At 36.6% G+C, this 12702-nt stretch overlaps 1 protein-coding gene across 2 annotated transcripts in view; it reads left to right on the top strand.

The window, feature by feature from the left end:
* Positions 1–12702, top strand: part of MANEA (mannosidase endo-alpha) — an 88720-nt gene that overhangs the window by 62976 nt on the left and 13042 nt on the right. The gene's annotated exons all lie outside the window — the stretch shown is intronic.

Here is a 12702-nt window from a genome sequence, read left to right as displayed (position 1 = left end):
GAAAATTAATGAAAGATGAAAATTTGGCTTTATTATGGGGATAGAAGGGCAGCTAGGTAGCACAGTGAATAGAGTGCCAGGCCTGGGGTCAGGAAAACTCATCTTCCTGATCTCGAATCTGGCCTCAGACACTTACTAGCTGTGTGACACCGCACAAGTCCCTTCACCCTGTTTGTCTCAGTTCTCTATCTGTAAAATGAGCTGGAGAAGGAAATGGCAAACTACTACAGTATCCTTGGCAAGAAAAGCCCAAATGTAGTCACAAAGAGTTGTACAAGACTACTGAACTTATGGGGATCAGAAATAGAAATTGATTGATTTTAGATATTTTGTCCTTATTTTTCTCTTCGAACTATAAAAATTGTTTATGTGAGTTTCTTAAGATTTTGTGACACTAATTTAATATCAAAAGGAAATTAACTCCCATAAAAATGGGAAAATTATATTTCTAGTTAGGATAATTTTTTACTCAAATGATATATATATATACCGAACTTGAATATACTTTCCTAATATTTGAAAGCCCAGAAGTAGCTCTAGGATAGAGATTATTAACTTACAATGTATATGGTGTGTGTGTGTGTGCATATATGTATGTGTGTGTACATGTATGTATATGTGTGTGCATATACCCACATACACATATACATATGCTGATTAATATATATATATATTAGTTATTTCTATTTATAATCATTTCATTAGTTATTTTTCTTTATAATCCTGTGTATTTTGTTTTATGCATTTAAAACATTCTGAGAAGTCCAGAGGCTTCCCCAAAGGAAATGACACAAAGGAAAATGACACAAAAAAGTTGAAGAACTCTTGGCCCTAAGACAAAAAATTCTCTGCCAGATATTTGGCTATGCCAGTCCTGCAACCAGGTGAAAAAAGTCTGGTTTCATTAAAATTATTATTTCTGCCTATAAATTTTCCTTAGCCATGTCCACAAATATTATGAGTACTTACATTCTGCAACCTTTTTTTCTCTAATAGCAAGAATATAAGTGGATGTTTGGGACTAGATATGTGTAAAGCTTACTCCAAAATCCAATTTAAAAAAAATTTAACTTGCAAGATATATATAAAATATGTTAGTTCTGATTTGACATGTGGTATAGAAAATGACATCTACAGTTTTAAGTATTTTTTTATCTTCCTTTTTTTTTTTATAAAATGTTATTGGTGAGTTAAAATCATGATATATTTTAATCATACTGGTCCTGTTGTCATATATGTAATTCTGAGGAAGTTTATTAAATGTATATTTAGTCTGTGGAATAATTAGCATAAACGAACTAGCTTTGTGCCTATGTTACATTATTATGAAATTTACATAAACTCTACAACCTTGTTATAATATCTGTTGCTAGATCTGTCCCTATTTATGTGCATCTGCCTTATCTACAGCTTTTGTGCCTGTATGACTACCTGTGAAAGGCTGTTGGAACTCTCCTTGTTGCTGATCCTTCCCTAGCACTTAGACTTCACTTCTCCCTTCTTTCTAAGGCCAATTTACAATTGCAGTGCTAGAGATGGAAAAGGGGAGAGAGGAAGGGATGATGATATTCTTAGACACTTCTCCCTTGATATTTTTTGCAGCTTTGTGGTGCCGTCTTTCATTTATTTAGCCCATTCCCACCTGGAGGCCCCATAGGCACTTCATTGCTGAGCCACTTACCCAATTTCTCAATTTGAATGCCCCTGATAGCCTAAGTACAGTTTTTGGTTTGGTTTTTTTTGGTGGAAATGTAAATGGATTTTACTTTACTCCTTTGTGCACAAATTCATATTCAACAAATAATAAGCACTTTCTATAAGAAAGATCAAATATATAAATATAGATTTGATACAAGTCTTGCTCTTATGGAATTTACAGTCGAGTTGAAAGGGGAGAATAAGTACTCAACTATGGTACATGGTAAAATGAGAAGTGCAAAAGAGAGACTTAGGCAAACTGTTATGAGAAGTTTGAAGAGGGAAAGGGTACATTTGTGATGAAAGAGTGCTTCATGGAGGAGGGACATGTCATGAATTTGACCTTGAAGAAAAGGGCTTTCTGCTGGAGATGGAGGAAAGATTAAAGAAGGAAGAGACAATCAAAGAGAAGGAACTTATATCAAAGGCAGTGATCAGAAAGGTTAGCATCCCAATCTAGTACCAAGGCAGAGAGCAAGGCATGACCTTGGACTGTATTCACAGACTGAAATGGATGATGGTGTGTGGTGTGGTATTGATTCTCATTTTTTGCAGGGATGACCAGTAAGAACAATAGATTCCAGCTTAGCTATCCCAAATAGAATTTTGGAGCACTAGATAAGGACACAAAAGAGTAGGATCCTAGATTCATTCATCCCATTGAAGATCATATTCCCTGTCGTGGTGTTCACACACCAATAGCTCTAAATGGAACAGAGCCAAAAACCTGTTATTATCCAGCCTTCACAGCTGCCCTATTTCAGGATTGACTACTGTGACCAAAAAATAATTGGAAAAAATGAAGAGTTTTAGTAAGTGATAAAGAATGAAATTTGTTTTCTTGGAGGGACATGAAAAAGGAAAGAATAGCAGGCAAAAAAGTTACTCAAAAAAAGTACATCATGAAAAATAGAATGGAATAAACATCACTGTAAAATTAATACAAGACATATTTAGAACAAAGCCAAATGCTTGGAGAATTTAAAGAATATATGAGATATGTAATGTCAAAAATGGTAGAACTAAAAAACAGAATCAGAAGAGATCATTTAAGAAAGCATTGATAAAACAGGAAGCTTCTGCCATATTTTAAGAAATAATAATAGTTGACATTCATAAGAGACCCTGCTGTTTGTCAGGCACTGTGCTGAGTGTTTTACAAATATTGCCTCATTTGATCCTAACAACAACCCTACGAAGTAGGTGCTATTATTTCCATTCCACAGTTGAAAAAATTGAGGCAAACAGGTTTCATAACTTGCCCAAGTCCATAAAAGAAAACTTCACAGAAGTAGTGAAACCAATTATTCAATCAACAAGAATTTATTAAGCACCTGTTATGTGCCAGGCACTGTACTGTGTGTTGTGGTTGCAAATCATAAATGAGACCATCCATATCTTCAAGGAACTTAGAGTCTAAAGATGAAAATAGCATGTACCAATTTACATACAAAATGAGCATATGTAAAGTAAATATAAGGTAATGGAAGAACACTTGTGAGGGAATCAGGAAAGACCATATGTAAGAGGTATGCTTTGAAGATTAGGAACTGATGTTTGAAGAAAAATGGGGATTCTTAAGAGTCAGAGGTAAAGAAGGGAGCATGTATTCTGGGCATGGGAGAAAATCTTTGCAAAGGTACAAAGACAACAAATGTGCAATCAATTGGCATGTATAATGAACTGCAAGAAAGCCACTTTGTTTAGTCCATGAAGTTCATGAACCAGAGTAATATATAGAAAGCCTGGAAAGATGAATTGAAGCAAGATTGAGAAGGGCTTTAAATGCCAACTGTAGGAGTTTGTATTTGATTCTAGTAGTAATGATTAGCCACCGGAGTTTAGCGAGTGAGATAATGAAATGTGTGCTTTTTAGGAATATCATTTTGTGATATTCCTATCAAAAATAGGTTTTTGGAGTATAGGCAATTAGGAGCCTAGTAAAGTAGAGAAGCAAAGGTGAGATTTGATAGGAACCTGAACTAGTGAAGTGGCTATGTACATGGAAGAAGATGATGGATGTGAATATGTTAGAAAGGTAGAATCAACAAAATATGTGGTATGACAATGAGGACTCAAGGATGACTTCAGGGTTAGAAACTTGGGTGATTAAAATGGAGTTGACCCTTTACTAGAAATAGAGAAGTTAGTAAGAAATTAGGTTTGGGGGGGAAAGATAATGAGTTCTATTTTGGACGTGTTGAATTTGAGAAGCCCACAGGACAAAGAGATGTGAGAGACCAGAATTTAAACCAGAGTTTAAAACCAGAATTTAAAAGGATGGGCCAGAAATGTACATAAACATATACATACATAACATATATGCACACACACATGTATATGTGTGTGTATATAAAAACCAGTTCGGAATGCTAGTAATTAGAAAAGGCATGAGAAAAAGAGATTTAAGGTAAAGTTGGTTAGCGATGGAAAAGATTTCAGCGGGGACAATGTAAGAGGTAGAGAAAGCTGGATAGTAGAGGAATAGGACTGGGGTGTATGGGGGTGAGAAAAGGAGATTTGGTGGCAGAGGAGAAGGTGTAGGCAGTGTGTAGCCATAGGGAATGAAGTACTTTTGGGCTAAGCCTAACTCTTAAGAGTCCTGTAAATGATTCCTTTTAAGTGTTAGGAAACAAGTACCGTTAAATTGCAACAGATGTTTATTAAGTGACTACTATGTGCCATGCAGTGTACTAAGCACTAAGGAGACAAAAACTAAAAAAGTCACCACCCTCAAGGAGGAGTTTATTCTAATGGTGGAGACAACATGTAAATATTTAGGTACATACAAGATACATACAGAGTAAAAAGAAAATAATTTGAGAGAAGGGACTAATAGCACTTAAAGAGGTAGGGGGTGGAGGGAATGGAAAAATGTCCTGTGGAAGATGAGATTGAGCTGAGCATTAAAGGTAAAGCATTCCAGATGTATAATGATCCAATATAAAGGTACAGAGACAGAAGATGGAGTACTGTGTATGAGGAACTGCAAGTACTAAATTGCATTTAGGTATTGGAATACATTGAGCAGAATAAAATGTGAAAAAAAAAAACAAGTCTTAAACTTTAAATGCCAACCAAAGGAAGTTTTATTTAATCAAGAAGGTAATAGAAAGCCACTGGAGCTCATTGATTAGGAGGATAATATGGTCGTATCTGTACTTTAGAAAAATCACCTTGACAGCCAAGTGGAAGATGGGTTAGAGTAAGGATTTGAGGCAAGAATATCAATTATAAGGCTATTTCAGTCTATTGCTATCTCACTAGGTGAGAGGGTCTGAGCTAGAACTGTGACTGTCTATAAAGAAAGAGATAGAAGATTTGACAACAGATTGAATATGTGGGGTGAATGAGAGTAAGGAGTCAAGGATGAAATCTAGGTTAAGATCTTCGGTGACTGAGAGGATGGCCATACCCTGAACAGTTCTAACAAAATGATAATTTTGGACATTTGGAATTTGATATCCAGTTCAAGATGTCCAAGAGACTGTTGGTGATTGGAACTCTAGCCAGGGCTGAATGTATAAATTTGGGAGTCATCTTCAGATAATTGAACCCATGGGTGCTGATGAGATCATGAAATGAGATGGTATAGTGTGAAAAGAGAAGAAAGCTGAGAACAAAGCTTTTAGGGTACCTCCACGGTTAGTGGATGTGACATGGATGATGAGCCAACAAAGTATACAAAGGAGTGGGTGAAGAGACAGGAGGAGAATCAGGAGAGAACAATATCAATATTGTGAAAATCCAAAGAGGTGGGTCAGCTAGGTGGTGCAGTGGATAGAATACTGCCCTTGAAGTCAGGAGGGCCTGAGTTCACATCTGGCCTTAGACACTTGACACTTACTCGCTGTGTGACCCTGGACAAGTCACTTAACCCCAACTGCCTCACCAAAAAGCAAAAAAAAAAAAAAATCCAAAGAGGAGAGTATCTATAAGGAGTCAGTGATCAATAATAGCAAATGAGACAGAGAAAGATGAGGATTGAGAAAAGATCATTTAATTTGATCTTGAGGTCTGAGGTTCCATAAGTCTTTTACAGTATAGTAGTACAGCTAGCAACTTAAGCAAAGATTTCAGATTTGAATGGGATAGTTTAGTCCCTAGCTGAACTTTTAAGAACTGATATGTTAGCTACACACTGGGCTGTAGGGCAAAGTACATATCAGAAGGATAAAGTGATAATAAACAGAATTCCCAGATTACCCTTTGAAAGAATTCAAAATGTAACACCGCATGAAACTTGATTCCAAAATTCTAAAACTTCCAAATCCAAAAGTCCCTAGTACCTAAGAGACCTAGTCAGTATCAAACAAGATTATTCAGCAAATAAAAGAAAGGAAAGGAAAGCTTGTAATACCAAAGGCTAAAGGAAAAGAACTCTAACCAAAAATAATTTAATCAGCATATCTCAATCCTATAGAGAGGAAAAGGGACTTTTATTCAAATCACTGACTCCCATGTATTCCTCTTGGGAAAACACAGCTGAGGAGAATCTTTAAAACAGAAACACAGGATACAAGGGAAATCTAGGAAGACAAATATGTTTGAGCAACTTGAAAGAGATAAATGATAATCAAATGCTTTAATCAAAAGATTAACCTGTTTTCTAACACTTAAAAAGAACTGAATTACCTTCTGCCATTTAAGAGTGAGGCTTAGCCCAAAGGTACTGCATTTTCTATGGCTACGCACTGCCTACACCTTCTCCTCTGCCACCAGATCTCATGTTCTCATCCCTGTACACCTCAGCCCTGTTCCTCTACTGTGTCGGAGGTCAAAAGGCAATATTGTCTTTCCAAACTCTACCATCTTTAAGGAGGCAAAATCAGAACAAAGAAAGACAAATTTTGGTTCTGTATATGTGTGTTTCTTAAAACAGAGAAGATAGGAGGGTATAGAGAAAAATACTGGGAAAGAGAAATGAGGAAGAAGACTCAGAACTTACTGTTTTTCAGAAGTGGTGCAATAAAAAATGTTATAGACAAGTAGAGGAAGCAGACATTTCATGAACATGAAAGATTGGGGAAAAAAAGTTTAAAAATATAATAAGCAGCAGTGTGGATGTGAGATGAGAGAGGTTTAAGAAGAAAATTATAGAAGTGAACAAACAATAGTCACAAGGAAAAAGAAAAATGTTTCCCAGGGTAGTACTACTTACAAAGATCAGTTAAAAGGAGGGAGAAGAAAATAATCAATGATAGGTCTGTGTGAAGAGGGGAAGATTTTAGCATTGAAATCAGACAGTTTCATTTGGCATTGAATTATTAGAGTCAATTACTAGTTGAATTACTGGTATTGAATTCATTCCTTTTTTCTGTCTCAGTTCTTTTTTCTTATAAAGAATAGGGTAGAGGTTCAGGGAGACAAAGAGAATAAATATTATAATAGGATTTGATGGAAAGAAAAATAAACCTAACAATGAATGTATTTACCCATAAAATTGAGGAATATAACAGAATGGATAAGAAAGCAAAACCCAAGAGTGTATTACAGAGATTAAAAGAGTGAATTTGAAGTTTGAACAGAATCGAATAATATGTAATATATAAAATAATGCCATAAAAATTCAAGGAGAAAGTATTCAGAAGGATGGGGTAGTCAAAAGTACCCAAGACTATGGGTAGGAAAAGCAGAATTAGGACTCAGAAAAAGTCACCGGACTGAGTAATAAAGGGATCACTGGAATAGGGAAGGAGAAGAATAAGCATTTATTAAGCATCTACTATGTGCCAGACACTGTGCTAAGCACTTTACAAATATTTTCTCATTTGATCCTCACAACAGTGCTGTGAGGTAGGTGCTAATACCCCTAATTTTACAAGTGAGGAGACAGAGACAGACAGAGGTTAAATAATTTGCTCAGAATCAAACAGCGAGTAAGGATTTGAGGCAAGATTTGAACTCAGATCTTTCTGCCTCCAGACCCAGGGCTCTATCCTCTAGCTTCCTCACTACACAACATCAGGTAGTAAAGTCATAATGCTATAAGAAGTTAAGAAGTCCATGGGAAGTGAAAAACTTGAGGCAACAAGTGTAGGCAGCTTTTTTTCAATTAATTTATTTTTAGTTTTCAACATTCACTTCCATAAGCTTTTGAGTTTTAAATTTTCTCCCATCCCTCCCCACCTCCCTCCCCAAGTTGGCATGTAATGTGATAAAGGCTGTACATATACATTCCTGTTAAATATATTTTCACATTAATCTTGTTGTAAAGAAGAATGAGAATCAATAGAAGGAAGCAGAAGACAGAAGAAACAAAATAAAACAGAAGAAAAAAAGAGCAAATAGTATGCTTCAATCTGCATTCAGACTCCATAGTTCTTTCTCTGCATGTGGATAGCATTTTCCATTCTGAGTCTTTTGGAGGTATCTTAGATCTTTGTATTGCTGAGAAGAGCTAAGTCTATCAAATTTAGTCATTGCACAGCGTGGCTGTTACTGTGTATAATGTTCTCCTGGTTCTGCTCATTTCACTCAGCATCAGTCCATACAAGTCTTTCCAGGTTTTTCTGAAGTCTACCTGCTCATAAACATTTCTTTTGCACAATAGTATTCCATTACATTCATACACCACACTTTATTCAGGCATTCCCCAATTGATGGGCGTCCCCTCAATTTCCAATTCTTTGTAGGCAGCTTTTTCAATCTAAGATTTTCATCAAAATGTTCATACTTAAAGAGTTTACCTTGGGCAGCTAGGTGGCACAGTGGGCAGCTAGGTGGCACAGTGTATACAGCATGGGCCCTGGAGTCAGGAGGACCTGAGTTCAAATCCAGCCACAGACACATAAGACTCACTAGATGTGTGACCCTGGGCAAGTCACAAAAAAAAAAAGAGTTTACTTGGAAACTATTTAGAAAATTTACTTATACAAGATAATTCTTTCTTTGATGAGACTGGTTAAGTAAAGTATACCTTAAAGTCTCTTCATGTTTTGGTTTAGTGTTCCTACTCTGTAGCAAACTACACAGGCTACAAGTTATAAATTGAAAAGTTCTACATGATATATTCATATTTCCTTTTTGATAATAATGGAATCTTAAATTCTTCACATGAGGTCAAAATTGCTATTTAGAAACTAAAAACTAAATGCTTATTCTGTGTCTCAGAGTTGTTAAGACATCTAATGTCTGAGAAAAATGTTCTTTGGCTTTTCCTCTTCTGAAAATCAGGTAGCACTTGTTGGATAATTAGGATTCAAGAGACTAAGAATAAATGTTATATGTTGTCGTGGAAAGCTGAAACTCCAAGTTTCAACCGAGTCCTTAAGCATTTGAACAAGAAGTAATTATAAGCAAAATGCTTCTCTGACTTAGGTAAGATGAATATCTACCATATCCCTCATTTTAAATGAAATTCTACACTGAGCTGAAGACCAACAATGCTTTGTTTATAGACCTGCTCAAATCTCAAGAATATGAGCTGAACCTACAGGATCTTCAGTTTTGAAGTGCAAAGCAATTCCAAGACTTATTAATCATTTACCACATATGGGTTTCTCTAGTCCCAATGAAGCATGAGTTGTCATCATAGAAAATAAATGCTAAATATGGAGAACCTAGGTTCAAATACCAGCTCAGCTATTTGCTGATCTTACGGGTATGTGGGGTGTTCAGGGAGAACTAGCTCCTCTGGTGTAATGGATTGCTGAGCCCTTTTCAGGTCTACTCATCTACCTTTGGGGTCTACATTTCAACCAACTCCCTCCTGTAGCTCTAAGAAGCTGTGGCAAGTAGTGGCTGCAAACTGGTAAAACTGGTTTAGCAGACAAGCTAACCAGGTTGAGGGTACCCAACAGGTCTCAAACCCATCAGAAAAACCCTCCAAGTAAAAACAAAAGAACTGACTGTGACTCCATGATATTTGAATTAGTTTTTCCAGATTCCTTACAATATTTTCTCCTTGACATGGGAGCTCAAATTTGCCTATAATATTCCTGAGAATTTTCATTTTGGGATCTCTTTCAGAAGGTGATTAGTGGATTCTTTTAATTTCTTCAGTATTTTTTTGGGTCTCCTTTAGCAAGCTGTTGACTTGTTTTTCATGATTTTCTTGCATCACTCTCATTTCTCTTCCCAGTTTTTCCTCTGCTTCCCTTACTTGCTTCTCAAAATCCCTTTTGAACTCTTCCAAGGCCTGGGACTGATTCATAGTTTTCTTGGAGGCTTTGGATGTAGGAGCTTTGACTTTGTTGTCTTCTTCTGGTTGTATATTTTGATCTTCTTTTCCACCAAAGTAAGATAATACAGTTTGACTCTTTTTGCGCTGCTTGCTCATGATCCCAGCCAATTACTTGAGTTTTAAACTCTTTGTTAAGGTACAAATCTGCTTCCAATGTGGAGAATGTACTGTCCCGAGCTTGGGGTGGGGTTGTACAGCTGTTTTCCGAGATACTTGTAGGGCCCTGTAAATTTTCAGTTCTTCCAAGGTGGTATGATAAGGGGCAAGGTGTTTACTCCTTTCCTGGCCTGCGACTACAAGTACTCCTTTCTGTCCTGTAACTGTGCGGAGGGGCTCCTCTCTCTACAATCACTACAAGCTCCACCAAGCCAGCGCTCCTCCTCACCCCAGCACTGCCGCCCAGAACTGTGGCCCAGATCCAAACACGGGCAAAGCAAGAGATTCCTACCTCAGCACTGGCAAAGAGATCCCTGCAATCCCTCTCTGATCAGCCACTGGGTTCCCCCTCAGTCTATGGACTGGAAGCTCGGGAAGCAGCTGCCCCCCCCCCAGCGCCAGGTTCTTGGGGAATGGAGCTGAAACCCTACCTTCCTTTCTCAGCACCGACAGAAACAGACTTTTCCCACTGACCTTCCAAGTTGTCTTTGGCATTGGTGGATTGAGGAGTCTGGAAACCTCCACAGCTGCCAGAGATTCAGTCCTCTGAGGCCTGCTCCAGGTTCGCAAGGGCCTGCGCGCCCACGCTGCGCTGCACTCCCCGCCCTGTGCGATACACCTTTCTGATCAATCATCCAGGTTGTCTTGGGCAGGAAGTTTGTTTCACTCTGTCTTTTTGTGGGTTCTGCTGCTTCAGAATTTGTTTAGAGCCATTTTTTATGAGTATTTGCAGGGGTTTGGAGGAGAGCTCAAGCAAGTCACTGCTTTTACTCTGCCATCTTGGCTCCGCCTCCAATTCTTTTAATTTCTATTTTATCCTCTGGATCTAAAATATTGGGCAGGATTCCATTATAATTTCTTGGAATATGATATCTAGGTTCTTTTTTTTTTTAATTGTGGCTTTTGGGTAGTCTAATAAGTCTTTAATGATCTCTCCTTGATCTATTTTCCAGGTCAGTTGTTTTTCCAATGAAATATTTTCACATTATTTTCTATTTTTTCATTCCTTTGGTTTGTTTTCTTGTTTCTTAAGTTATCATGGAGTCATTAGCTTCCATTTCACCCATTTTAATTTTTAAGGAATTAGTCTGGCTTATATGCAATTGTTTGCATGTTGTCTCCTTAGTTAAACTGTCATCTTCTTGAGGGTAAGAACTATTTTTTTTAATCATTCTTTGTATTCTCAGTGCGTACATAGTATCTGACACGTGGTAGGCACTTAATAAATGGTTGTTGACTTACTATCCATGCTACCTTTATGCTTCCTCTTCTCATGGTATTGTCCAAATTGAGGCCCTCTACTTTAAAAACCAAGCAATTTTCAACAGTTTGACCCATGCTGGCCACTTCAGGGATGTTGAAAGAGGCTCCTTCTTTAGGTTGAGTTTGGACCGGATTACTTCTGAGGTCCCTTGCAAATTATAGATTCTCTGAAATAAATCACAATGTAAATGAAATTGATTTTGTTTTTTTGGCTACAATAAACATCATCATACATAGAAAATATTGAATTAATTCTAATGGAAAAATTCAAGGTTTTTAGCTGTGCCTTTATCAAATATAATCTGTTAGATTAAAGTTTAAAAAATATAGCAACTGGGGAAGTTAATAATTCTAGCTACAACTATCTGACCTTGGTTCATGATGAACAGAAAAAAATTCTTTCCTTTATAATTTAACTATGTTTCATTCATAACTGTAGCATAATGTTGTTTTCATTAAATGCTGTCTAGCTGTAAAATTACTTATGTGAAAACTAGTAGCACTGACTAATGTAAAATACTGTTTACTTTAATTGGGCAATTGAAAACAAGAGAGTTTTACATTGGAATGATCTGAAGTTTGTAGGAGACATTTTTTCATAAGAGCCTGGGGCCTAAAATTCAAAACAGTGAAATATGGTATATTAGACTGTTTTAAGTGTTTTTTTATTGCTAGTGATGTGTCCATAAAATATTAAGTGAAAGTGAACATCTTTACATTCTGTGTTTTAAAAATCTGTTTTTCATGACTTGATTTATCTTCAGAGAAATATCTCATAAAGCATTTACTCTGCATTGTTAGACAGAAATGAAATATAAAAAGTTTTCCTCAGCCATAATCAGTTTTATTGGCAGGTAAATGGATAAGCTTTGTTTAGTTAAATAACCTAGAATCCTCTGTATAGAGCAATTCTGTTATTTTCATTTCTTTTTCCTACTATATTATTTACAGTAGCCTCAGGATACTGAAAACTACCCTACAGATTTTTCCTTAATACAGTTTAGACATTTAAGATGTATGTGATATCAGTGACTATGGTACTAGGAGAATACCTCTACAATACTGGTATACCTCCTATACAATTGATAGTCTAACCACTGGATTTTAGCATAAGTTGTAGGCATACATACTATTTACATTAGTCTTGTTTCTTGTTTTCAGTGTTGCAAACAAGCTTTCCATTGAAGTGTCCTGTGGCTGAAACTTTTTCAAAGTAGACCAAATTCCCTCATAAAGATCCAGGTTTTATGTATCAGCATAGCATACAAAGCAAGTTAACCTGCTGCTAATTTAATGCTGTAATTGGTTACAGTTAATGCTGTATTTCACACTCGGGTTCAATACCGTTCATTGAAAGCTATGACTGAAAATATCAATTAACTTATACCTGATGTGAGATA

This window comes from Phascolarctos cinereus, unplaced genomic scaffold (genome assembly GCF_003287225.1).
Source record: "Phascolarctos cinereus isolate Bilbo 61053 unplaced genomic scaffold, phaCin_HiC Scaffold_5;HRSCAF=322, whole genome shotgun sequence".
NCBI lineage: Eukaryota > Metazoa > Chordata > Mammalia > Diprotodontia > Phascolarctidae > Phascolarctos > Phascolarctos cinereus.
This window is presented reverse-complemented; position numbering and strand designations above follow the sequence as displayed.